This window comes from Lathamus discolor, chromosome 2 (assembly GCF_037157495.1).
Source record: "Lathamus discolor isolate bLatDis1 chromosome 2, bLatDis1.hap1, whole genome shotgun sequence".
In the NCBI taxonomy this organism is placed as follows: Eukaryota; Metazoa; Chordata; class Aves; order Psittaciformes; family Psittacidae; genus Lathamus; species Lathamus discolor.
The window spans coordinates 28,477,014-28,503,246 of NC_088885.1; the positions used below are offsets into that span (position 1 = coordinate 28,477,014).

The window sequence follows — 26,233 nt, forward strand, 5'->3', positions numbered from 1 at the left end:
CACATACTCCTCATGCACCTGAAACTGAAATATATATGTATTTGTATATATATACATATATATGAATATGTACATACATGATCATATATAAACCAGTGATCATTTAAAAGTGATCATTTTAAAAGTGATAATTTTAAAGAAGCCTAATGTGTATGCACTGTAAGTATTTTTTATTACATTATATGATTTGTCAAAGACATGCGGTGATGATTCAAAATTACATTGGATCAAGACTATGCATAGATGTATTCCATACCTATCAATGCATGCATCTTACAGTTCTGAAACTTTAAACTTCTACTGAGGATGCTGATAGCAAGTTTTGTGTACTTCCTTGATATTGTAATAGACCATTGTCTCTTACACTTCCTTTGACTTCTCAACCATTATGATTTCAATTGAAAAAGTCTATACATAATTTGGCTACAGAAAGTAAAGGAAAAGACAAAAGAAATTTTTAACTTTTCATATTTAAAATGTAAATACACAGCATATTCAGATAAGCTGTGTTATTAGCCTGTCTAAACAATAGAAATGGAGAAGTTCCGTATGAAAACTTATTCTACATTTCCAACATATACTGTCAGTTCTGAACAGATAGCTGGTGCTGATATTTTTTTTTTTTTTTTTTCAGAAAGAGGGCTTTGGTTTCTTTCCTTCTGTAGTAGAAATAGAGTGATAGGTTGTGATTTAGATTACACACACAGGGAAAAAAATGAAAAAAAAAAAAAGAATCACATGAGGAAAAGAAAGAAGATAAGTAAAAACTTCCTTCTGCACTCCAAAGTAGCTTCTTGCACCTTTGCTAGGATTTTCCAAAAATAAAGGAGGAGAGAGAACTTCACAAATGTTATCTCACCCGTACAAAACAAAAGAGAGGAACGGTAAGTCCATTTGCTGCTCCCAGAATACTGTACATAATGCATCGCTGTCAACATGGAGTTGGTGTACAAAGTCTTTGAAATTATGTAAACTTATTTGGGGAAAAAAGAAGAAATTCTGCTTAAGGCACAGGCCCATCCAAAGCTTCTACAATGTCAAAGACCAAGCTAGCCATAACTGATCTTATGTGAGAGCTGCAGGTTACCTTTGAAATAATGAAATACCATGTGGTAAATTAACTCTGAAGCTTTTCACCTTCTTAGGCTTAAGAGAGACCTTCAATTTAATTTTACTTTAGGATGTTTTACTAGTTAATTAAATGCAATGTGGTAAGGCAGAGCCCAGTTGAGATATTTTGTGAGTACCATTCTTCAGACAGAGCACCTGTCTCTCAGATGCTAATAGCTCCTTCAGTGTGTATCACCCTCCAGCTTTTGTGGGTGGTGCAACAACATACATGGAGACAGAGCTATGACTGTAACCTGAACCTTAGTATAGATCTGTCTGCTTCCTACATTCTCGTTAGTTTTCATGTCTCTTCACTGCATACTGTATCTCACTTGACTCTTACTGTCTTTATATTGATGGAGACTTTGAAAGCCAAAAACCACTGTAAGGGCAGGAAATGCAAAGTGTGGTCACTTTCTGCAACCTATTATAAAATAAAATTGCTCAATATCCTTTGTGTAACATGAAGCTTCATTATTGATTCAGAGTAGCATCATCATACCAGAAAATTATGTAATATATTGCTACCTTTCAACAACCAAAAGGGAACAAACAAAAAAAAAAAAAGGAAAAAGAAAAAAGAAAAAAGAGGGAGAAAACGAGAGAGATAGAAACATAGCCTTATTCTGTGTTTTCTAAAAAAGTCTTATGTATCCCACAACTATACACCTGCAACTGGAAATAGCCATGGACATCTCTTTAGCAAGCAGACATCATCTTCCTGTGGACAGACTCCAAAATGATACCTCTAGCAGGTTCATAATTTTTATGTGCTTGAACGTGTGGGGGGCACTACACTTTAAGGTAGATAGACACCTCTACTTATATCTTTGTAAAGTAATCCTGCATATTCAAGAAAACAAGTGTGAATATATTTCATTGAACCATGTCTAGGCCCAAGTAAGAGATGTACATAAACAACAGGTTGATAATGGTTGATAAGGATGCACAAAACTGATAAAAGCCATCTCATCTTATTCTTAAATGGCTCATTCCAAATGGCAGAAATACTTACCTTTTAACACAATAGTTATCTTCTCACTAAATCACCTTCTTCTCTAAGGTTTTTACCTTCCCAAGAGACCTTTTGTGTCTCCTGAAGCTTATGCAAAGAGAATGGTCATGAATAGGTCTCCACTTTTTCATATTTATGAAGACATCAATAATTAATGACTAAATTATGGAGGTTCAGGGAATATTCAGATTTGTAACACGTCTTTAAAAAAAAAAAAAAAAGCATATGCTTTTTTTTTTTCCATTCCTATAAACAGTATCTTATACCTTAAGGATCCTGGTACCTGTCATTCAAGGATCATGATAATTTTCAACAGATAATGTAATTATAAGAAATCCACAAGATGGATTTCAGTTATACGTTTTGCAGGCCCTGAATTCAAGCTTTATCATGGTGATTGTGTACAAGCAGGTTTCAGGACCTTTCTACACTTGAAAATACTATTTTACACAAGTCATTCACAACTTCCTGATGAAACCGCGAAGGGCATGAGTCAAGAACACTACTCAGGCGTGAAACAAAACTGATTCATATTCTTCTATCCAAAATTCACTTTCCAGGAAAAATCATTGATGAGCACTAGACAGTGTTACATTTGATACCCATTGCACACAGAAGATAAATAAGGATTTTCTAATATTCTTGGCAACAAGATCAAATGGCTGTGAATTCAAAACAGGGTGAAAATAAACCCTAAAAAATCCAGTATGACAACAAAGCTCTCAAGTGTGACCCTACACTTCAGAATGACAAATCAGAAATTCTCTTTTGTGCCTAGATTCTCAAAACATGTTAGTTTAGATTTTTTTCTTTAATTATCTAACTTACACTAAGCTCTGCAAAGAAATGAATGATCTGCCTGTTATACGCTATAACAAAAATTTAGCTTTAATGTATGTCTACTACACTAAATAGAGGTCTTAAGTCTAAAGCACAGAATTAGAAATAAGAGGTTCTATGTAGTCTAAACCCACCTAAGAAAGTGACTTCTGCTCCTACCTTGAGTTTTCAGGTACTAGGTTCACAATCTGTTAAAGAACGGCTTGGCACATATATCCGGCTCTAAGTTACCACGTGTAACATTTGGAATTTTAAAAATAAACTTACTCCGGTGCAAGGTGTAACTCATTCTAAATGTCTAGCAAACCAGCATCTATCTTGCTTTTCAGCAGGACTAAGAAATAAAAGTAAAACCATATATAGAACTAAGCAAGAATCTTTAGGACAAGATGATGCTGTTGATATAACTGTTCTTTAACATTTCTAAGAGTTATGTGGGATTTTAGTATTAGGTCTCCCAGTGGGGTACACAATTCCCTGATTTCCAGTGAATGACTTGGCTCTAATCTCTACAGAATGCTTAAAAACATTCTTTTTAGCCTTGAGAGTTTTTTTGTTGTCTTTACCACCAACCTATAAATTTATCAAGACATTCGTTGTAGCCTTACCTAATATTCAACCATTATTGAATGTCTGCCTGAGGGTTTATCGATGAGCAGTATTTATTCACTGAAAAGACTAGTGATGAAGCAATAGTTATGAACCTCTGCAAGTTCTTTTCCTGCCTCTAGCAGCAGGAAAATGTACATATGCCTTTCTGGAAATAAACTGAAGCTTTATTCTTCCCCACTTAAATGGTAAGGAAAAAAGCTGCTTTGAGAGCAACTGCTTTTATTTTCAAAGTTGGGTATATTGTCATTGTTCACATAGCTTAAATGGTAACTTCAAGGTTGTGACTACTGAGCTTATTAATTAGAACTGCAAATCTAATTTACCCTTTTACTTCTTTCCCCCAATGCACAGAGATGGAGAGAACTAGAACTGCATGATGTGTATCTGTCCATATTTAAATATAAACTGTGTAGAGATGTTAAATAAAAATTTCAAATTTGATCATATAAAACAGTATTAAAAGCATTAGTGTTGTGAAAAATGTAAAGGACAAGCAGAAAGTAAGACAACATATTTAATACTAGAACAAAGGCAATAAAGTTACTGAGCAGCAGGCCTAAGGAGTTATTTCCAGTTGGATGGCAATGTGAGTTAGGTCAGTTGTCTTTTTCTAAGCAGCAGGCATTTGACCCTTCCAGTGAATAGAATTCGCTAAATTGTTTCCTGTTTCAGAATCTGTGAAACCACAGGGTGAACATCCTCAAGAAACCTGTGTAGGTTCAATACAGCCAAAGTGGATGCTTCAGGAGTTGCTTGCGCTAGAGGAAACTCTATTTGCAGCAATGTAAAGGTTGAAAGATCAAAGATCATGAAATATAGACAAAATAACAATACAGGCAATGACTCTTCTACTTTGTAAGTTGCAAAACCCGTGAGAACAAAAAGGTACCTGGATTTATCTTCTCCATCACTGAAAGAAACATTTTTTACTCGAATATTTTTCTTTGAACAAAAAACATTAAAAGAAATTAAAAAAACCTAAACAAAACAGCAACAACAAAAAAAACCCAACAAAACATTCATGCTATTTTCTTACTCAGCAAAATAAATCATGCAGAAGTAATGAAATAAGCTGTACATGTACAAGTGATAAGGTTTAAAAGATTGGGGAGAAAATAAATAATGGCCTTTTTGAAATGGAATTTTCATGTAGCATGCATGTTATGGGGTTTGAAGAATTTTTTTCTCTGTTTTGACTCACCAAATGTGGACCATGAGGTGATAACAATCAAAACATACAGGGAGTTAATGAAAATGGAATTGAAGTATGTGGCACAGTCTCATGGCAAGTAAATGAGATATTAAAGGCATTCCTTTTAACTGCTACTAGATAGACTCTGTTGACCACATCCCACAGTCCTGTACTGGCATCCCCCCGCTGAATAGTGCCCGACTCCACAAAAATATTGACAACTTATAAAAGTGTTGTAGACAGACATTTATAGTTGTTGTTAGGTATTCTCTTTTAAGTGTTTGAATTTAAATGTCACTTAGATCTTGTTTAAATGCTTAGATGCATTGTCAGACATTTGAAATGTTATTCAAAACTGTACTTTTAAACTGGAATACTCATAGAGGTATTTAGTTTAGTTTTAGGTCAGCAATTGCCTGTAGCAACAATTAGACATGTAGTATTACACAATTGTTATTTACTCATTAACTTTCAGACTAATTTTCTTAGCTTTTTACAGAGAAGTGAGATCTGAAACAGTCTGCACTCATTGAGGACAAGTTCTTAGAAGAATATCTAAGAATATGAGAATATGACATGATTTGTATTCAATTATCAGTTGCAAGTTTGTACCCAAGACTAACAACTTGAACTGAAGTAGTACCAAGAGCAATTGTGCCTGTTCTGAGATCATAAAATTTGCCAAATGCTGTCAAAAGCTTTAAAGCAGTCACTGTTATGTCCATAAATTTTCTGGGTCTGTCACATTCTTGCACTGTATGAGTAAGAATGGCACACGTATGTGGCACTTTTATAAGAACAACATAACTTATTTTTAATAGGTAGAGTTTTGTAACAAAATTAACTTTCTTAGCAACATCACAGTTCAGGTAGAAATCCTGTGCCTGAAATTTTCATTGAAGTCAATCTACAGTTCAGTGCATAACAAAAGAAATAATCAGGAAAGTGTATTTTTTCTTTCAAAAAAAGAAATCTCCCTTCTCCCACATTGGTGGCAACACGGGCTCTACTCCAAAAATTTCCCCAAACAACAAGTGAACTAAAGCAGACTACAACAGGCAATCAGGCTGTCCTGTGGCCTATGTACACAAGGAATATGCTGTATCTGTGCAATCTGCTAATTTAATTGCATAGGAGATCGAGATGTCCAGTGGAAAACATTAAGTCTGCAGACTGAGAAAGTGCTCTTCCCTGTGCTTGTTTCTAAACAAGGAACCTACTGGACCTAACTCATTCCCAGGTAAAAATACTGTTTATCTTTCCAGTGACTTCAGGAAAAGTTTAACTCTATGTATTCAGGATACTTAGGATCCACCCACCTTAAATGCAAAGATCTTTCTTCCTTCCGACCTACTAGTAGCAGCTATAATCTCCATATGGCTATTGTTCTCAGCAGGATGATAAATCTCACCCTAGATTGAGAAAATCTATATTTAAAGTCTGAAACCTAAGGATTCTGAAGTTCTCAGTAAGAAGTTCTTTTCTGTGTAATACTTGTACATCAAGTGTACTTGACTCAAAGAAAAAAATAGATGCTAGAGTCATCCAGGAAACCAGAAGTCAAACTATGTTCTCCTTGGTTATCATCATCACCAAAAAAGTGAAGTAAAAATTCAATTCTGCAAGTGCATCTATTGACATAGCAACCAGGAAGGAAGCCAGTTGATACCACTAAAAAGTGATAAATCTAGTAGAACAGTTGCTCAGTCCCTACTGATGAAATGAATAAATACATTCTTAGTAAATAAAAATGCATGGTATACCTGTTGAATTGGAAGACAGCCTTCCTGCATTGTGCAAAACTGCTTTAGAAGCTTAATTATGCAATGCGTTGTTATAAATGCTATCTATATATAAATAAATAAATGTTAATTTAGAAGAATCTAGTAAAAAACCTCTAAAACCAGGTATCAGAAATCATAATAATTAAAGAATGTAACCATTCAGAATGGTTTTATTCAAAACAGACATATTACTGCAGAAGTTCCCTTTGCTTATTTTAACCAAGGGTATATGCTCTCAAAAAAAAAGTTAAACTGTGATCTTTATGCTCTTTGAAGGAGTAAAAAGCTTTAGGAATAATTCAAGTCAGCTGCTGATAAATACCATTTTATTTTCTGTTTGTAGACAAAACATTTAGGTGGATACTGCAACATACTGCAGAACTTAGGAATGTGGGAGGTTTAGTTAGATTGCAAAGCAAACTAAAATAATGGGTTTAAAACCAGCCTAATTGGTATTGCATTCTAATTATGTTTAAACATAAAATACTTGGATCCTTTTATCAGTGTTGTCATCAACTTATTATCCACCATTAACTTCAGTTGTTTTTTTTTTTTTTTTCTATGAAGCTGCTAGCTGCCTTCTCTTACAATCTCTTACTACTTCCTACTCTTATACAGTAGGTTGCACTATTAGCTCTCTGGGTGAACATATTGGAGTGCAATAAACACACAGAGGTTTCTCTCCATCTCTTTCTAGTAAAAGCCAGAAAAATAAAATTGAAAGTTAAAAAAAAAAGCTGAGCTGCCAGCAATACAGTGTTTCAGACCTAGAAATAGTTCCTTGAATGTAAAAAATGTCAAGGTGGAAACTGTCTATTAGAAGTAGCACAACAGGGAATTGTTAAAGGATCAGTAATCAATGATCTTTTCCTGAACTGCTGAATGAAATTAAGTCAGATGAATTTAGATGAGTCAGCTGGCATGAAAAAAAATCTAAATTCCTTTTGATGGGTAAGACTCTTATAAATATGAGTCAAGAATATTAATTTTCCTCAGTTGACTCAGTGGTCATCTGGTATCCACAAGCGAGAAGAGGAGACTGAGGGGTGACCTCATCAATGTTTACAAATATGTAAAGGGTAGGTGTCAGGATGATGGAGCTAGGCTTTTTTCAGTGATATCCAGTGATAGGACAAGGGGCAATGGGTGTAAACTGGAGCATAGGAAGTTCCACGTTAACATCAGGAAGAACTTCTTTACTGTAAGAGTGACAGAGCACTGGAACAGGTTGCCCAGGGGGGTTGTGGAGTCTCCTACACTGGAGATATTCAAGGCCCGCCTGGACAAGTTCCTGTGTGATGTACTGTAGGTTACCCTGCTCTTGCGGGGGGGGTTGGACTAGATGATCTTTTGAGGTCCCTTCCAACCCTTGGGATTCTGTGAAACTTTAGAAATACCTCAACAATTAACTCTTAAATGACATGCAACAACATAGGGCTTCTCTTGTGGCTTACGAGTATCTGCTTTAAGGATTTGACAGAAACCTTCACTTGCACAAGATGGTCTAGCTGTCACTTTTCACAACCCTTAAATGCATACACAGAAGATGATAGAAAACAAACAGTATCACAATATGATGTTTGAAGTCATGAGAAAAGATGCCACTTTCAGGCAGATTAAAAAGAAAACAAACAAAACCAAACCAAACCCTACCAAAAAAAAAAAAACAAACCAAAAAACAAACCAAAAAACCCACCACAAAACAAACCAAATCACACAGAAAGAAAAGAGAACAAAATGCTCATTTTTTTCTAAGTTAAGAAAAGGAACAAATCAAGACCAAAAGTACATTGTGTTCTAAATTAAACAGAGATGAGTGAAAATGTGTTTTCTTGTGTGCTAAATGTGTTGAAGGAGAAGTTGGGAAAGAATGGAGATCAGATTTGAAACTGAAAATTCAGTAATAAATGTTAGATTAGATTGAGTAACAACATGTCAAAAGCACTGACGTACTAAAAAAATACACAAAACAAACAACCAAATGTCATGGTTTACACCACGACACCAAAGAACTGAGGAAATCTAATACAAACTTATTTGTTATTCATAACATAACGTAAGGTAAACAGATAAACTCATTCTGCTGGAATGCCAGAAAACACATCAATAAACGCCACCTGGTTAAGTATCTCTGTCCTTGGTTTCACAGCCACACTGACAGTGGCAGTCACTGCTGCTCCCCCAACATCTGTGTCTGTCCTCTCTCTGATCTCATGATGTGACTGATCAAACTTCTAATTATTCACTGGGAGAAAAGCTGCTCTTGTAATTCCTCCCTCCCCAAAATATCCCTCACACATGCCACACACACACACTTCAAAGGTAAACAGCATGAGCATTTGATTAGTCTCAAGGAACAAAGAGTAAGCAGGGTATTGTTTTTATTCTAATCACTATCAAAAGTATTCTTGTTCATGCTCCTGACCTGACAGAAACTTAGGGCAAACCCCAAATTCATTGTTTCCACAGGTGCTTTTCCTGTCCTTCCTAGATTCTCATTGACTAACTACACATGCAAGGGAGGAAAAGTCCACTGTCTCTTTATAACACAGAGGGAGATTGACAATCCCTTTACTATGTTAACTAGGGAAATAGTAGTCCTCTCCCTCAGCAGCATTTGATTTGTGACTCCAGTGACCAAAAGCTGGGAAAGGGCCAAATGAAGTAAAGGAACAACTTTGGCTTTCCTTCTCCTCTTTGACTTGAGTAGTGGGCCAAGTGCACTAGAGAGAAACCTGTTCACACAGAGGTGATGTAATATTTTCCTTCCTCATTGGATTATGGAGTAGGAAGAAGACTGATGGGCTACAGTTTGTTGTCTAACTTGCTATGAGCTAAGATGTTCCTTATGCTGATCATACTGTAATTTGTATCTAAAAAAGAGTTTAAAAAAGAAAATAAATAAAAGAAAAACATGTACTGACGAGAATCAAATCCCACAAATCCTCAATCTATTCTACGCCAGAAGTACATCAGTGCCCTCAGAGCACTGCTCGTTTTTAGGATTTGCCTCCTGTTTGTGGATCATGTAGTGCCCAAAAATGGCAAGACAGCAGCTGGACTGCACTACAGAGCTTAGCTCTCTCCCAGTGACCAAAGAAAACTGCTAAAATTTAACAGAAACAATACTGAGTCATATAATAAACAAGCTAATCAACACAGTCCTTAAAAATTTTCTTGAGAAAAAGAATAATATGCAGCTGATTCTGAAACAAAAGGGATGAAAAAAGTAACAGATAATTCTAAGGATCAATGTTCCTATTCAGTAGTGCTAAGGCTCAATTAAAAAAAAGTTGTGAATATACAATTACAAACTATTGGGGAAGATGAAACACTTTCATTTTAAAAGAACGTTAAAATTTAAAAGATAAAGATATTGGGTCAGAAAATACCAAAAAGCTTAAGGAAGTTTTCTTTATTTCTTATTAGAAAACAGCTAATTCATACCGCAATTTTTCTATTTATATTCCAAATAATTTCAGCTTCTTTGAAACTTTAAGACTTCATCTATGAATCACCAAAATATAAAAATATTCTAAAGAAACACAAAGCATAACTTATTTTACTGGATCCATAAGCAACTAATACAGTTTTGTATGAAGAAGAGAGAGAGATCTTTGTGGTCTTTGTGATATAAATCAGAATAGTTAAATGCTACCACAAATTGATTGAGGGGGTGAGAGAGAAAATGAACATTTTTAATAGGAACAAAAACAATATACTAACAAAATTTCTGAGGTGCACTTATTCCAGAAAGATATTCTTAGCCTGAGCAGTGAAGATTACAACACCTGGAACTCATTTGCAATGATTAAGTATCTCTGTTGTTACACAAAAGTGAAATCCAATTCCATGAACTCTTGCAAAAATTTTCAAAAAGCCTTAGATTTATTCTTGGAAAGACAAGGGAACAGCACACTCAAAGACTTAGAGACTGAAAGTGATGAAAACATGAAAGGTACTCTCTAAATTTTATTGCCAGATGTTTGTGAATTAAAGGGCTCCAGACAGTATGCCAGGCAAGCAGTTACAGAAATGAGAACAAGTATACTGGAGTAGTTCCTATCCTTACAAAGTGTAAGCCTCAGTTTTCTCTCTGATCTTTGCATTATTGTTTTGGTAGGTTGCTCATTTAATTTTTTAATGATACAGAATTATAGAATCATAGAATCATAGAATAGTTAGGGTTCAAAATGACCTTAAGGTCATCTAGTTCCAACACCCCTGCCATGAGCAGGGGTACCTTACACTAAACCCAAGGCTCTCTCCAACCTGGCCTTGAACACTGTCAGGGATGGAGCATTCACAGCTTCCCTGGGCAATCCGTTCCAGTACCTCACCACCCTTACAGTAAAGAACTTCCTCCTTATATCCAATCTAAACTTCCCCTGTTCAATTTGAACCTGTTACCCCTTGTCCTGTCACTACAGTCCCTAATGAATAGTCCATCCCCAGCATCCCTATAGCCCCCCTTCAGATACAGGAAGGCTGCTATGAGGTCTGTACACAGCCTTTTCTCCAGGCTGAACAGCCCAAACTTTCTCAGCCTATCTTCATACGGCTTCCAAACACACAGAATTTCTCCCTGAGGTCTCCTGTCCACCTTCTGAGGGGCATTTTCTGCTTCTCTTTCAATTTTCTCACTAGTTTTGCTTCAGGTTTCAGAAAGCTAAAAATCCCCTTAATTATATACTCCAAAATTTGCTGGCTGTTGCCTACATTTTTGATTTAATCAACATGCATTCCGGTTCAAAGTCAGAAGCAGGCTGGAATAAGTCTTCACTGCCATCAAAGAGCTAGTAAATGGAAGACCCTGGTCAAAGACAGCATTGAGGCAAGAACATTAAATTAGTCTAATGAAGAATTCCTCACCCGCTTCCCAGCAGTTATTTATCAACATATGTCCATGGTCACAACTTCATTTGGTTGATGATAGATGAATTTTTCCTATCTGTGCCTAAACCCCATTTGATCTGACTTAAACTATCTCAGCTTCCCAGCCAGTTAATGTATATTCCTATTTATGCTGTGTACCTAACCCATGGAGATGAAGGCTAGAAGGGGTTTTTTGTCTTGGTTGAAATTCAAGTAAATGTCTTTCCAAACAAAGCCCTCAAGGGAGCCCTTTAAATCTGTAAAACCAGACAAAATTAACCTGAGCAACAATTCACCAATCCATAAGTAGCTAGACATAAAAATATGCCTTGAGACATTGATAGAGAGGTATCATTTGATGATGATGAAGTTTGCTAGACTCAGTGTCTTGGATGGATCTAACTTCCGCATGGATGGCAACTGCTCTCTCATGCAAACAAGCAAGCAAATAAAAATAGCTAATTGAGCTATTTCCTCTACAGAAGGGGAAGAAAGAATTATTGCTATTTTTGTCTGTAGTAGCTGAGTACCTTCTAATTACTTAGAAAAATTTAGGTCATGAAATTTATCTAAAAGGAAGAACCCTATTACAGCAAAATACCTAAAAACATACTGAACTTTGAGAATGATGATTGGTAGACTCATTGTCTTCAAATGAAAGCATTCACATATTTAAATGCTGTTTTAAAATCATTTACCAAGCTACCATCTCCACAGATAGCAAGCAGCTTGCATTAATTTTAGCAAACTGAGGAAATATTTAATATTTAAGAGAAATCCCAACAAAGGGGGGTTTGATCAGAAGAAATAGAATTTTCCACTCAGTGCAGATAAGTGACAAGGATTCTGTTCTGTCAGGGCAGATTTTTTCCAGAGTTTAAGTATCCACTAGAGATACCATCTATGAAATCTATATATTTAGAGGTTCAAAAGTGAATCTTACACTTGTTAGGATTTGCAGAGTCAACTCTTGTCCTTAGACTCCTGCTGGTCTTTGCAATGTAACTGAATAACTATCTTTTAGTTACTCTAAGAAGTCACTTAGGTTTTTCTAGATATTCAGCAACCACTAAGTAAAAGCTCTGAGCAACAGAATAGGTAAGAGGAACATAAACACAGGACTATGAAACTGCCTTTTATTGGTTTCTTTAAAATTCAGTTATTCTGCTGTGAACTTTTGTATGAAAAGTATTTTGGTTCCTTCAAGACAGAACCAACATCTTGGTGTCACTTTGTGAAACATAACCTGGAGTCTTGTATTAGTTACACACAGGTCCTTTTGGAGAGAACTAGAGAATTACTGGAAAATTGTCGACATTCAGAAAATTTAAATCCTCCTACAAACTCAGAGCATTCAGACCACAGAGAATCTGTGGTTTAACTTACATCCCAGACAGCAAAGTTTTAAGTATTGAAATCCATAGATTTTAATTGTTAAAGCAAGTCCCAATCTGAGTAAGCATGGAATTCAGCATGTTAGTGAACTAGACAAAACTCCCATCAGTTAATAAGAGTAACCCAAGCTTCTCAGAAACTAAGGACGCTCTGCTCTTTTAAGTCAGTTACTGCTGGTTTTCAACAATTTGTGAATCAAGGAAAAATATATGTACCATCACTCTCATGCAATAGTCCAAATCTCAAATTCCTTTGTATGCCTTTGAAAATGTGACTGTTTTTTCAAGCTTGCTGTTGCTGCTGTTGGGTTGGTTTGGGATTTTTTTTTGCCAGTACCAAAGGGCGTTTCACAATAAGGAAAGAAGTATCCCAAATTTTGTAGCCAAACTGTTGCAAGTGACTGCTTCATCTGTCATTTGCTCTATCAGTTTGCTTTCTTGTAGATAAAAGAAGTCTTAGTGCCATGAGATGAGTAAGAAATTGGGTCCAATATAGTATGCTAGCAGACTGATTTTTCTCTCTCACACGCCTTCACATTGAGTGGGATGCAACTGCCAAACCAAATCCAGGAGAAATAGTGGATTCGAGTGTTAGCAGAGATGGGGGCAGGGGGAGAATTAACATTATCATTCAAGCTGCCTGAAGTTCTAACTATATTTCAGATTATGAATATACAGCTCAAGGATTTCTGGCCTTTTACACCACCACCTTTTTTTTCTTTTTTTCTGTGGCGGTAGAGGAATGTTTTGCATCCTTACTTATGAAGACAATTTCAATACATATTATCTTAAAGGAAGGAAAAATTGGATTTAAAGACCAGGCCCACATTTCTATTCATCGAAATTGTACCTCTTAGTTGTTACATTTGAACTTATAACTACTAGAGTTATAGAAGTTTTCAGTTCATAAATATGCATATACGACTATATATTTCATAAAATGGTATTCTTTTGCTAAATGCTGTCATCCGAATACCTAAGTATCTAATGTTTCATAGTCATTTTACTTGTCTCCTGCACCCCTGTGCACTCTTGCTTGACCATCTCGGAGTGAATACAGGGCGTGAAGGTGAGGCTGAGGGCTTGGTATAAAACACCTTCTTAATCTGCCACAAATTAATAAGTTCCTTGTTTCTTCAGCTGTAAGTTCAGTGAAACCCAACAATTTAGACAGAAATCCAACTGCTTGCACTGAGGTATTTCTCCCAGTGAAACAGACTGTCTATTTATTAATTAATTCCTGAAAACCACACACTCTAGGCTTGCTCCAAAGTATATTTAAAGTGCAACTTTGAAAGGAAAGGGTACCTTCCATCCCAGTACATCAGGCCTCATGATAGGGAGCTCTTGTAGAAACTAGAGGATAAGGCCACAAGTCCTGTCAGGCAGACAGTGTTTGAGGCTGATGCTGGCCATGGGAGTGCCCTTAGCTCCATCCCACTTGAAGGAAGGGTTTCATGGGCACTCTGTCTTTGCAGTTTCATTTACCAAAAAATCTTGTCTTTTTCTTTCCCTCTCCCCTCCTCTAGCTGAATCCCTTCTCCAAATTTGCAAATCGTTTCAGACTTCAGAAAACAGACCACTTGCCAAATCACAGACATACAAAACCTCCACTCAGGCTTGTTTAAAAGGCCCACCCCATTTGTATTCACCAAGAATAGTACATGTCCCAGCCCCTGTGAAAGGACATTGTCGGTCTAACGCTAGTCTTTCAGCTGGCAATAAATCAACTCCACTGACTCTGAGGCAAATGCTGCTATTTACCTCAGCTAAGAACCTGTCCCCAGTGCCGAAATGTCGATCTGATGAGTCAGTATCTATTTCCCTAAAATTCTTTCTGGGCATTGATTGGTTTCCCCTTCCCCCTTTACATTACCGTGTCAAATTGTTAAGGCAATGTTAAACATTGGAGACTAATTTTAACAGTGAATGTAGCAATCCTTTATATCAGCTTTGGCAGGTAAAGTAAATGTTGACCATTCAGAATGAAAAAAAGTGTATAAATAATGACAGACAATAAACACATCTGATTGATCAAGTTTTTTATAAGTCAGTGCAAGCAATGCCAAGACTCTTTTGTTAGAATAAACTGAATATAGAGAGATCCTTAACACCTTCTCTCTCTTTATAAAAAATCTGCAGTTGATTATTTTTGTTAATATTTGATAATATAGCATCAAAATCATATATAATTTCAAATATTAGGTATCATTTACAGATACAGCTCATATCTTATTTCAGCTAGAATGTGATGGCCCTTTGCGTGATCTGTTTGATCTGTGTTCATGGGACAGAAATTGTATTTCTCTTTTTAGCAAAAAATTAGGGGTGGGGTTTGATCTCCTTCAGCAGATCTTCCAAAAAGGTCACTTATCTTGAGATGAGATAATCAATATACAAAAATTAAGTTAAATTTTTTGAAGAATAAGCTTCTTTAATTTATGATTTTGCTTTTTGCCCTTTAGACTAATGGCTTTTATTTTCTTCTGCCTCCCCACATGCCAGTAACCTTTGGGATGTTAACTTTGAAAAGAACTAAGCACTAAAATATATGTTTTTATGCCATAGGTAAAATAGTGGAAGTTTTCAACTAGTCACTGCCAGAAGATCCCTTAATTTGTCTTAGAGTATGTGATAGTAACAAGAACAGAAAGTGTTTAAAGTCGATGTGCCTAATGGCATATCAACCAGTGACAAAACTTTATTTCTGCGGCATTGTTTTTTCTCCAAGTATTTGCAATTATGATTTCATTTTGGAAATCACATGTACTACTTCTGCCTGTTACAAGTAATTCACAGTATGCCCGACTAAAATGAAATCATTATTCTCTAGGATTAGATTTCAGAGTTATTCCCATTGTTATTCCCCACAGCAATAAAACAACACACTTGCAAGGTAACAAGTTTTGTGTGTTAAAAGGTTAATCCTGGTGTCTTTAAGCAGGTAAAATCCTCTGTGCTTGGAGTTAGAATTTTACCATAGTAGGGACTACAAGACTGAATAAGTAATACCTTTCCTTAACCTGCTGTTGTAAGAGTCCTTTTGAGTTTCTGTGCTATCTAATAGTTCTTTTGTTAAACTACAGAGCAACAAGAAGGGGTTTTCATGCTTTGTGTTATATTGCGGAAACATTAGCAAATGAAATAAATGTGAATTTGGCTTTCTAGCACTTAGAAGTATTCACTTTGAACTGTAAATTATTTATGATAGTCACAGAGACACTTTGTAAATAACAGGAAAGCATCAGAAATCAAATGCAGATTGTGGTATTTAGTCTTGTCTTGCCATTGTTAACCATTTCAATTCCACAACATGTTTCAATAGATCGTGTATTTTAGACATCTCTCCTAAAGGAATTAGAAATCAGCAGAAATAAATGAAGCTGTCTACAAGTGACAGCTACAAAGGGAAACCCAGTGAAGAGGGGAGGGGGGGAGAATGTGCTCTGCGAGCAGATGATAAAGCAGATGCTGTAAACCAACAGGGGGATTGCAACGTTTCTTCTCTAGAATTGACGATTGTTTGATAAACAGCTAGTCATGCTCCTGGAAAACCCTGTCCATCAGTGCATATCAGTACAAATTAATGATGACATGTCCTGATTAAACTTGCTGTGCTGTGAAATCCAATACGTTATCTGCATGGCAGTAAACGAACAGCTGCTCACAGGGAGTGAAAGAACAACCAAAGCCACGCATCCCAGGTTAGGTCCCAAGTCCTAACTGCCTATGATGAAGTAGGTGCTTGGCAAGATCAGTCATCTCTTGTGGGTTTTGCGGGCTATTGCTTTTTTGTTCTTTTCATTAAAGAGTCTTGATAATGTCCTTTCTGTAAAATTATAGTAAGTCAAATTTCAAGTATTCAGTCAAGCTTTTGTATCTCTTCCTTGAACAACTTTAAATAAGCTTGCACCCTCTATACATCAACAAGAAGTTCCTCTAAATTGAATACTACAAGTGTAGTAGTGGTGAGGTCAAAACATTGCTTCACAGGAACTTTGCCTGAGTAAGAGCTATGCAATTTCAAGGTGAATTTGAGACGTCTCCCAAAAGCTCATTATATAGGGTCAAAGGCAAACAATTTTATACTTTTAATGTAATTAAGGGGGGGGGGTGTGGGGGGGGGGGGGGAAAGAAAAAGGTTTCTTAAGTTTATTTTAATGAGTCTAATACCAGGAATTTCATTTGGCTCTTCTCTTCCCCATCATAGAGGATGAAAACCCTTTTGTAAGAACTAGCTGGTTTTCTTATTAAAAAACACCCTACAAGTCATATATTTAACACTGTTTCACTTTACTGTAGCATTTCTGACATAACTGACAAATAATTCTCTATGGAGTTGAACAAACACTGTTTCTCGAGAAAGACAGTTTTGCTGAACAAAAGCTCTCTTCTAAAACAGGTAGGTTCCCTTGGGGATGGGAGCCAGACCTTGCAACTCATGCTACTGCTGAAAGGAAGGACCACTCCAGGCAGTAAGAAGACCATTGCCAACACAGCAGAACCTGGAATTTCTTCTCAAGTCTGGAAAACATATTGATGGTGGTAGATTCAATCCAGACAACTAGACACAGTCTGAAATACCTTTCAGACCAATTCTTTATTCTGCTTTTGCTTTATTTAAGGAAAACTCCAGGTCAGATTCTAATCTCATGTAAAATTTAGAACAAACTAGTTGACTGCTGTGGACTTACATTACAATGAATGAGATTCCAATCTTAATGCTGTAATTTCTGTAAAGGAAATGCATAGGGCAGCAATAGTGACATTTCCTCTCTACTTTCATTCAGGGAGCAGTTGGCAACAAATAAAAAAGATATCTTGAGAATCTTGGGAGAAGTAAAATATGTAAGCCTTTTAGTACTTGGCTTCCTCTGTACATACTACCTGACCAGCAATTGAGTAGAAGGTGAAACAGGTCCACTTCCTTGCCCAAAAAGCATGGTCAAGAAATACTGTACAAGACATTCTTCTCTGAATTTTTAGTTCCTGTGTTAAGAGGGTCTACGAGGAAAAGAATTAGTTATACAGGAAAACGTAAAGTGAGGACTGCAGGTACATACAGTGATGCAAAACACCCTGAGAGTCTTTGTCCAAGGTGGCACAAAATACCAAGAGTAATCCTTAAACTATCCTTAGATACTTTTCCTAAGATTTTATTAAAAGTGTCAGGGCAGGAGAACACATTAGAGAGGTGGATGGAGTAATCAGTACTGTGTAGATTTAAGATTGTGCTTCCTTCATAAAGCAGGCTGAGAAGGTTGCAGAAAGCCAGGCTATGAAGTAAGTGAAGTAGGTAGCCAGTTCAGGAGGCTGTAGCCACCCGGTATTCCCTTCACAGGGCTGCAGAGCCTGCAGTGCACCAGGCTCAGCCTGGCACATAGAGCGTCTTCAGCTTGTAGGCACTTTGTGAAACAGAAAAATATGAGACACTGCAACATTTTTCCCCTCTTTTCTTTCATGTGGACTTCAACATGCCTATTTCTGAAATAAAGGTTTTAATTAAAGCTACCCTCTATACAATGCAGTGCACCTCAGCTCTGTTGCAAATAACACGTTAATTTCCCCTGACTCCAAGTAATCTTTCTCTGCTTCATCCCTGAACACATCTTGCCTGGGACAACACCAATGGGAAATAACAGGTGGGGGCAGCAAAACTGAGGTGGCTTACTGGAAGTTATGACAAAATTTGTGTTTTGTTATTTCTCTATTTTTAATAATATATACTTCTTCAGTGTTGCAGACTTCACACACTAAGTTATGGAGTGAGCCTTAAAAATGCTGTTTCTCACAGGAGGAATGGAAAGGACACAGTGACAGAAGGAAAAACACCAGATAAAACATACTGAAAGATGTTTTAAGAGGAGTACATGCTCTATTCCACCACTACTGGGCTATAGGGAGGCACTTTAAGCCATGAGTCTCTCTTTGTGACCTCAAGTAGTCATATTTGGCCTCCAAGCTCTGAATGAAAGTAAACGGTAATGGAAGGCAAAGAAATAAGGCCTTGTAGCTTCTAAACATTCAGTATGACCACGTGACAACTAAGATGATTACTTTAAATATGCATTCTCAGAACTAATTTACCACTGTATTAAAGCAAGGCGTTCATTTAAAATTTTCATAATTCTACATGCAACATTTTTCTAACAGATAAGACTAGTAGTTTTTAGGAATTTTGGTCTCATGAGAAATAACCACTGCTCTTCCTCAGATTATAGATTGGGCGAAAAAAATTGCCACAAATCATATTTTGGTGTTTTACTATGCTGCTTTAGGTTAACTGTTGATTAACAATCTAGTAACACTGAAACAAATGAGCTATGAGATAGGCTTTATACCCTAGGAGAGCATAAGCTTGAAGGTGCACAATGACTGCCAGAAATGACAAAACAGTAGTCAGAGTACACAGACATTAAATGATACTGCAAACAAAAAGCTGTATGTAAATACAAGAGATTGAATATGTACACTTTGTACACAATTTGCATACCTCTGACGTATGACATGCTAATCAGGGTTTGCATACATGCCTGTTGCAAAAAAAAAAAAAAAAAAAGTTTTTATTTAGCACCTAGCACTGGATATTTAAGCACTGGCAAAGGCCTGACTCACTACTGCGTCACTGATGTTTTAAGCATAAAAGACAAGAAATCCAACAGCAGCAGCTACTCTAGGCAGAAATAATTAAGAGTGGGTTGTGTTATTCTGTACATAGACATGGTTTTGCAGCACTGTGTTGGGGCCTCTTAAGGCAACAGTACAGAATTTTATACCAAGTCAATATTCTGTTGAACACGCAAGTCCTAAAAGCTAGGTTCAAAGCACCTATTTGTTCATACTCAAGTTTAGTGTTACATTATGCCAGCAGGGTGATTCAAAGCACTAAGGGTAGATTTTTAAGGCTCTGGATAGCAAGAAAGACATTTGCACATAGAATCCACAAAATTTACATGTGAATTGGCAAATGCAAGATAAAACACTACGTGCGAACTCCATCTAGCTGGAGCTTCAACCTTCTGCTTTTGAGATTCAGAGTGGCACTTAAGGACAGGTCTTTAAGTTACACTGGTCATAGCAGTGAGTGTTTGCCAGAAAGTTGAAGTCTCTGATTTCTTCCTTAATCTGAGAAATTTCACATTTGCATTTCTCAGCATAATGTGCAACCAGCAACCAATAGGACTGCGAAAGTGAAAACATACTCTATATGCATGTTGAAGCTAAGGCTTTTGGAGACAGAAATACAAGATTGCTAAAACACAGGAGAAGAGCTGGAAAGAAGACAACATGAGTACTTGGCTGCAGAGACCCCTGGTGACCTGATTTCCAGGCTGATAATGTGGGGCAACTTCACAGGTGCAAGCATTCGATAGGCTTTTACAGATTTATAAATGCACAAGACATCTCAATCTCTTTCTTGGACTTCTTTGCAGACATTTTACTTGAGGCAGGAATGATGTTCTGAGGCCTGCTACAAGATAGCAAGGATAAAACTGGGGCTCTGTGACTGCAATGGCAAACCAGTGATCCAATCCAGTTGGGATTTTACTTCCACATTGCTACTTCACAGAATCACAGAATCCCAAGGGTTGGAAGGGACCTCAAAAGATCATCTAGTCCAACCCCCCCGCAAGAGCAGGGTAACCTACAGTACATCACACAGGAACTTGTCCAGGCGGGCCTTGAATATCTCCAGTGTAGGAGACTCCACAACCCCCCTGGGCAACCTGTTCCAGTGCTCTGTCACTCTTACAGTAAAGAAGTTCTTCCTGATGTTAACGTGGAACTTCCTATGCTCCAGTTTACACCCATTGCCCCTTGTCCTATCACTGGATATCACTGAAAAAAGCCTAGCTCCATCATCCTGACACCCACCCTTTACATATTTGTAAACATTGATGAGGTCACCCCTCAGTCTCCTCTTCTCCAAGCTAAAGAGACCCAGCTCCCTCAGCCTCTCCTCATAAGGGAGATGTTCCACTCCCTTAATCATCTTTGTGGCTCTGCGCTGGACTCCTTCAAGCAATTCCCTGTCTTTCTTGAACAGAGGGGCCCAGAACTGGACGCAATATTCCAGATGCGGCCTCACCAAGGCTGAGTAGAGGGGGAGGAGAACCTCTCTTGACCTACTAACCACTCCCTTTCTAATGCACCCTAAGATGCCATTTGCCTTCTTGGCCGCAAGAGCACATTGCTGGCTCATGGTCATCCTCCTATCCACCAGGACCCCCAGGTCCCTTTCCCCTTCGCTACTTTCCAGCAGGTCACCCCCCAACCTGTACTGGTACATGGGGTTGTTCTTCCCCAGATGCAAGACTCTACACTTGCCCTTGTTAAATTTCATCAAGTTTCTCCCCGCCCAACTCTCCAGCCTGTCCAGGTCTCGCTGAATGGCAGCACAGCCTTCTGGTGTGTCACTTTAACATTGTCTCAAACAAGGCTATATTCCAATGAGGCTCCACAGGTATGATTTAGTAGCACAATTCTACATTAGGACTTCAAATGTTTTCAAGGGGATGCACACTGGTGTAGCAGAAGTGGTATGACACAAATTGCCAATACTACATGCTGCCATTTCTAATCCCCTGTACAAGTCTTACATCAATGTTTATTATTCTTGCCAAAAACAGTCACAGTAGGCACTGCACAACTGCGATAAAAAGTTTTAACACATTAAAGGAACCAAGCAGTAACAGAAATAGTGACTACCTCTGTGTTTCTGCACCTTGCAAGTAGGCTGCTTCTAGTAGTAGGCTGTTCTACATACAGAAGAGGTTCTGTATGCAAGGGGAACCAGATCTGGCAAAATATTCTCAATCTTTCCTTACAGCATTGTGGCTGCATATTCTGATGAGGTTCATATCATAGCAACTCTCCAAATTAATTTATAAGCAAATTAAAAGAATAAATGAGGTTGTAATTTGGCCAGAACTCCCCTCTTTTGCAAACTTGTACTGAGAAGAGATGGAAATGGCATTATGTGATTTTTTCCTGCAAATCCTTTTGCTGCCCTGGGGTGTTGGACCAGAAGGTATCTCAGATTCCTTAAAACATGATTTTATTGCACTTATTAAAATCTGCTTTTATTTGTTATTCTCTTGCTCTGTGTTTTGTGCAGGAAGCACACAACAGAAATAGTTAAAAACTACTACTTGTGCTATATCAGAGATGAAAAAAGAGCACATTGTGCAGATGAGTGTTGTCAGCGATATATTTATTACCTACTTTTACATTTTTAGACAGACGTCACTCTAAAAACGAGTAAAGGAAGTTTAACCCTTTTCTGAACTTCTGACTGTTTCAACTTCTGCCTGTGTAAGTCTGACCACAGGAATTGTGTTCTGCTCTCTGTTGTCAGCACAGCTGTTCAGGTTATATTTGAAGGCTTTGACTAGCTGTCATGGTAGTACATATTTCTATACACAGACCAACAGGGAACAATTGGCATCTGCCATGATTTATTTTTTGTCCAAGATTCAGCACACAAGCCAATAAAAAACTATAAATCATTTCACACAGACTAGTATCTTAACTCTTTGACAGAGAAAGCCGTTATATCTGATAAAGTGACAGGATTCCCATCGGAAGCAGAGGACTTTATCTCCACCAAAGGAACATAACATTTTCTTAAAGCCCCATTAACCTCATGTGAGTCCACTCACCTCTTGTACCACAATCAAAAAAATAAGACTGATGACTGTCACAGAAAGGATTTTAACATGATATCAATTGGATTAGGCATTCTATCATTACTTAGGGATAAACGTACAGCAACCAAAAGAGGAATAGCAAAACTTCAGACAGCATACATGTTTTGGGTGAGGTGAAAAGTGTTCACAGGTTAGCTATCACAAAGCATTAGCTGATAATTCACCCCAAAATTAAGACATGCATTAAGAACTGCAGGACTTTGTGAATTAGTGATGCACAAATGCCTTATCAATATGACTGAACAACTATTGTCAACTCAGTAGCAGTGTTTTCAACACCTTAGGATGAACAGTTACAAGCATTATATCTACCTTATCAATAATTTATTTTACAGTACACATTATTCTGTTATTCACTTATTTTACAATAATTAAGATAACTTAATAATGGGATTTCCTTTCTTTAGCTGTCTGCCCAATCTACTTCTAGTGAAAACCAGAGTCCACTACTGTATTTTGAGAGAACTATCAAGACATTTGGTAAACTTTCAAGCTATGAGAAATAATTTTTTGTTTAACATTGTTATCTCTGTTTTTCTTTAGCAACAAGATACATCTGTAGAGATAAATCCATCTGAAACAGGAAGACCTATGAATCAAAAACTCAGCTCCTTGAAGTTATGCAGCTATTGGAATAATAAAAATGCAGAGATGTTACATCAAGACTAGAATTTGATGTGCAGGCTTTTAGACTGGTGACAATTGCAGCAGTACAAAGGTTGAAAGTTTTATTTCAGGACCTTGAGTAAATGCTAAGAATTTTAAAATTTGCCTAAGGAAATAAGAATTATGTTCATACTGAAAAAAAAATAAGATTATCATATTATTTACTTTTTGCTTTTAAATAGTCAGTTATTACTACAATCTTAGTTGTTCACATTAATGAAACAGAATTAATGAAAAAAAAAACAAACCCCAAACCCAAACTTACATATACTTTTGTTGTTCAAGCACAAAATGTTTTGACATTAAAAAAAGTAAATCTGATTTTGCTCCAAAATGGGAATCCAGTGAAAAAAACAGATCAATCAGGGAAAATAGGTTCCTCTCCACAATTTTGTATAGTTTGATGGAATAGAGGATAAGTAATTTTTGATGAGCAATAATGACAAAGTATAAAAGCCTCAATTTGCATCTCAAAGCAAGGCTTGATTTTATAGAATGGACAGTTGGAACAAATCTTTCAAAACTTGTAAACTAATTATATTGAGACACTCAGAGAGAGATCAGACTGTTAAAAAAAGAAAAGAAAAAAGTAATCATTGTTCAGAATATAGCCACAGAAAAGAGCAACTACATGGGGTGAAAATTCCTTAATCTACATGTGTATATTGTTGTAAAAAAGTCATATTACTCAGCAGAAAAACCCAAAACACCCATTTTGCCCCCCCCAAAATTAACAAGTGTTTTTCCCTTCAGTAATAGGACTGAATTTAAATGAATGGAAGTAATGTTCAGCTCAAATGGAACAGACATTCCTGCATTTGCTTGCTTACTTCTGTGCACACCATACAGATACATGTCTGAACCAAAGTTCCAGTCCTTACAATTCTGGGATAATAAGAGAGATTTGGAACTCATATTTACTAAAAATCCTACCAAAACAACAAACCATGACACTCAAAGCCCCCTACCACACCTTTTGCAACAGCCAACTTTGTGGCTGGGCAAAAATTGCAGTGCTGATGTTCTTTGCTTTGCAAAGTCCAATTGCCTTACAGAAAGATACACAAACACCACTCTTTATGCAAGTGCAAACAGCTGCAAGAATAATTGCTATTATGTGTTTATATATTTTTTTACTTAAGTATTTTCTTACTGGCAGGCAGAGCATGGCCCATAAATATGAGTTTCACCAAAAGAGTAAGAAGTGTTCACTTCCCTGTCCAGAAAAGCTACTTGTTAATGCAAATTGCTATGTTCCTTAGCAGCATGTGAGTTTGACCCTAGGTAGAAAAAGCCCAGCCATACAAGTTTATTTGAAAGAGGCTGATTGGCAGCTTAGTATTTTTAGGCATTATCAGTCTTGGACTCAGAATGACCCCAAAATTAAAAAATCTTTGCTTCTTGCTCAGTTAGACCCAGCAAATAATTTCCCATGTTTATTAGAAATGGACACCTCACTATGAAACTGCTACTTTACCATCAACACAGCTACCACTTTACTATAAATAACAAAGCCTGATGATTACTCTTTGTATGAGTCATATTTAAAGAGAGCCCTGAGGTGCTTCTCAGGGAACCTCTCTGAATCGTGAATCACAAAGGAAAAAAAGCAGCCTCTGAAATATCACCATGCCCAGATTCTAGTTGCCTAGAACCTATTGTTGCCTATTCATAGCTTCAAGCTGTTGGGCAGTTTCACATAATGGAAGTCAATGGTCATAGAGAAGTTTCTCTGCTTCAGCTATTTTTGTAAAATTAAAAGAACCCAATAATGGGAAAGCTCCATCCATATCTATGCCACACACGCAAATCAGAATAGGAAAGTTTAAATCTCCTTATTTTAAAATCAACTGAAAATCCACAGTCTGAGCATAAATGGGGTGTAAGAGCCAGGAGGCTTTCTGTGGCACAAACTCAGATTAGGCAGACACCAGCAAATCTTGAGACCTAACGAGAGTGTGTGCCATCACTCACTGCTGCATAGCATACCCTCAGAGCCTTGCATGCCATGGATTTTAGCCTATTAATTTATGTCTCATTACCAGATTCAGCTTCCAGATCTCGCCCATGTTTTATTTATTTTCCAGCAAGGGCTATGGTAAGGCTTTTACTCACCTCAACAGGACCACAAGAAGTTTCCTTCCTTATGGACAGAGGAGAGAAAACAAAATGCTTTCAGACCTGAAGAAGCTAGAGACAAGCAGCAATTATCTGACAGGAGGCCGACACGTTCTTCACCGCTCTTGCATAAAACATTGAGCAATGCTTCTCAAGCCCACCCCAGCTTTCTAAATTTATTTATTTATTTTTGTGCTAACTGCTTAGCAGTTTGGCAAACGGCTACTTAACAGCAAAGGCAAATATCTTTTTCTTTTTTTGAGGGCATGAAAACACAGAAATAAACAAAACCCTGGCAAGTCCTTTACCTTCCTTTAACCATCTTTCATTTCTCCTTTGCTCACAAGTCCTTCTCCCTCTACAAGAAGGGCTCAGTTATTCTTCTTGGGCTAAACTCCTCTCAGATAATCTTCTCTCCCCATGAAGGAAAGAAACACTACCCAAATCCTTCTGCCTAAACGGAAGGGAACTCTAGATCAATCTAATTAACTTTCTTGGCACATCACTGCTCTTTAGCCCTTAGTGCCTTCATCTGGCCTCCCAGGCCCCTCACTTCCGTTTCTGTGGGCTGCCTTGGAGTGACTTAACCCTTGCAAACACCAGTGAGCACCTGCTTTGCCATTTCTTAGCAGAATTCCCTGATCTTCTCCTGCTTCCTTGTCTGGATAATTCTTCCTGTTTGTTGTGGGGTTTTTTTTGTTTGGGTTCCCCCTCCCCCCAGTTTTGTAGCCATTCCCTCTACTCACTCTTCAAGAGAGATGAGGGATGACGCTTTTCTGTAGTGACTGCTTCCCAGAATGTCTTGGTCTCACTATGATTCACCTCAGAACTATAAGCTCCAGACAGTTGGGGTTGAAGGCACCAAGTAACAGAATAGTGTCAGCACCCTAAATGACTAATAATCATTGAATAGCTAC

General features: G+C 37.3%; 1 long non-coding RNA gene across 1 annotated transcript; it reads right to left on the minus strand.

Annotated features, from left to right (window-relative positions):
* Positions 1–26,167, minus strand: LOC136009149 (uncharacterized). Its single transcript, XR_010610363.1, has 3 exons — positions 25,625–26,167; positions 25,314–25,341; positions 1–24 (listed from the first exon to the last, which is right to left on the minus strand). It is a non-coding gene; the product is annotated as an uncharacterized LOC136009149 (long non-coding RNA).
* Positions 26,168–26,233: the final 66 nt, after the last annotated feature.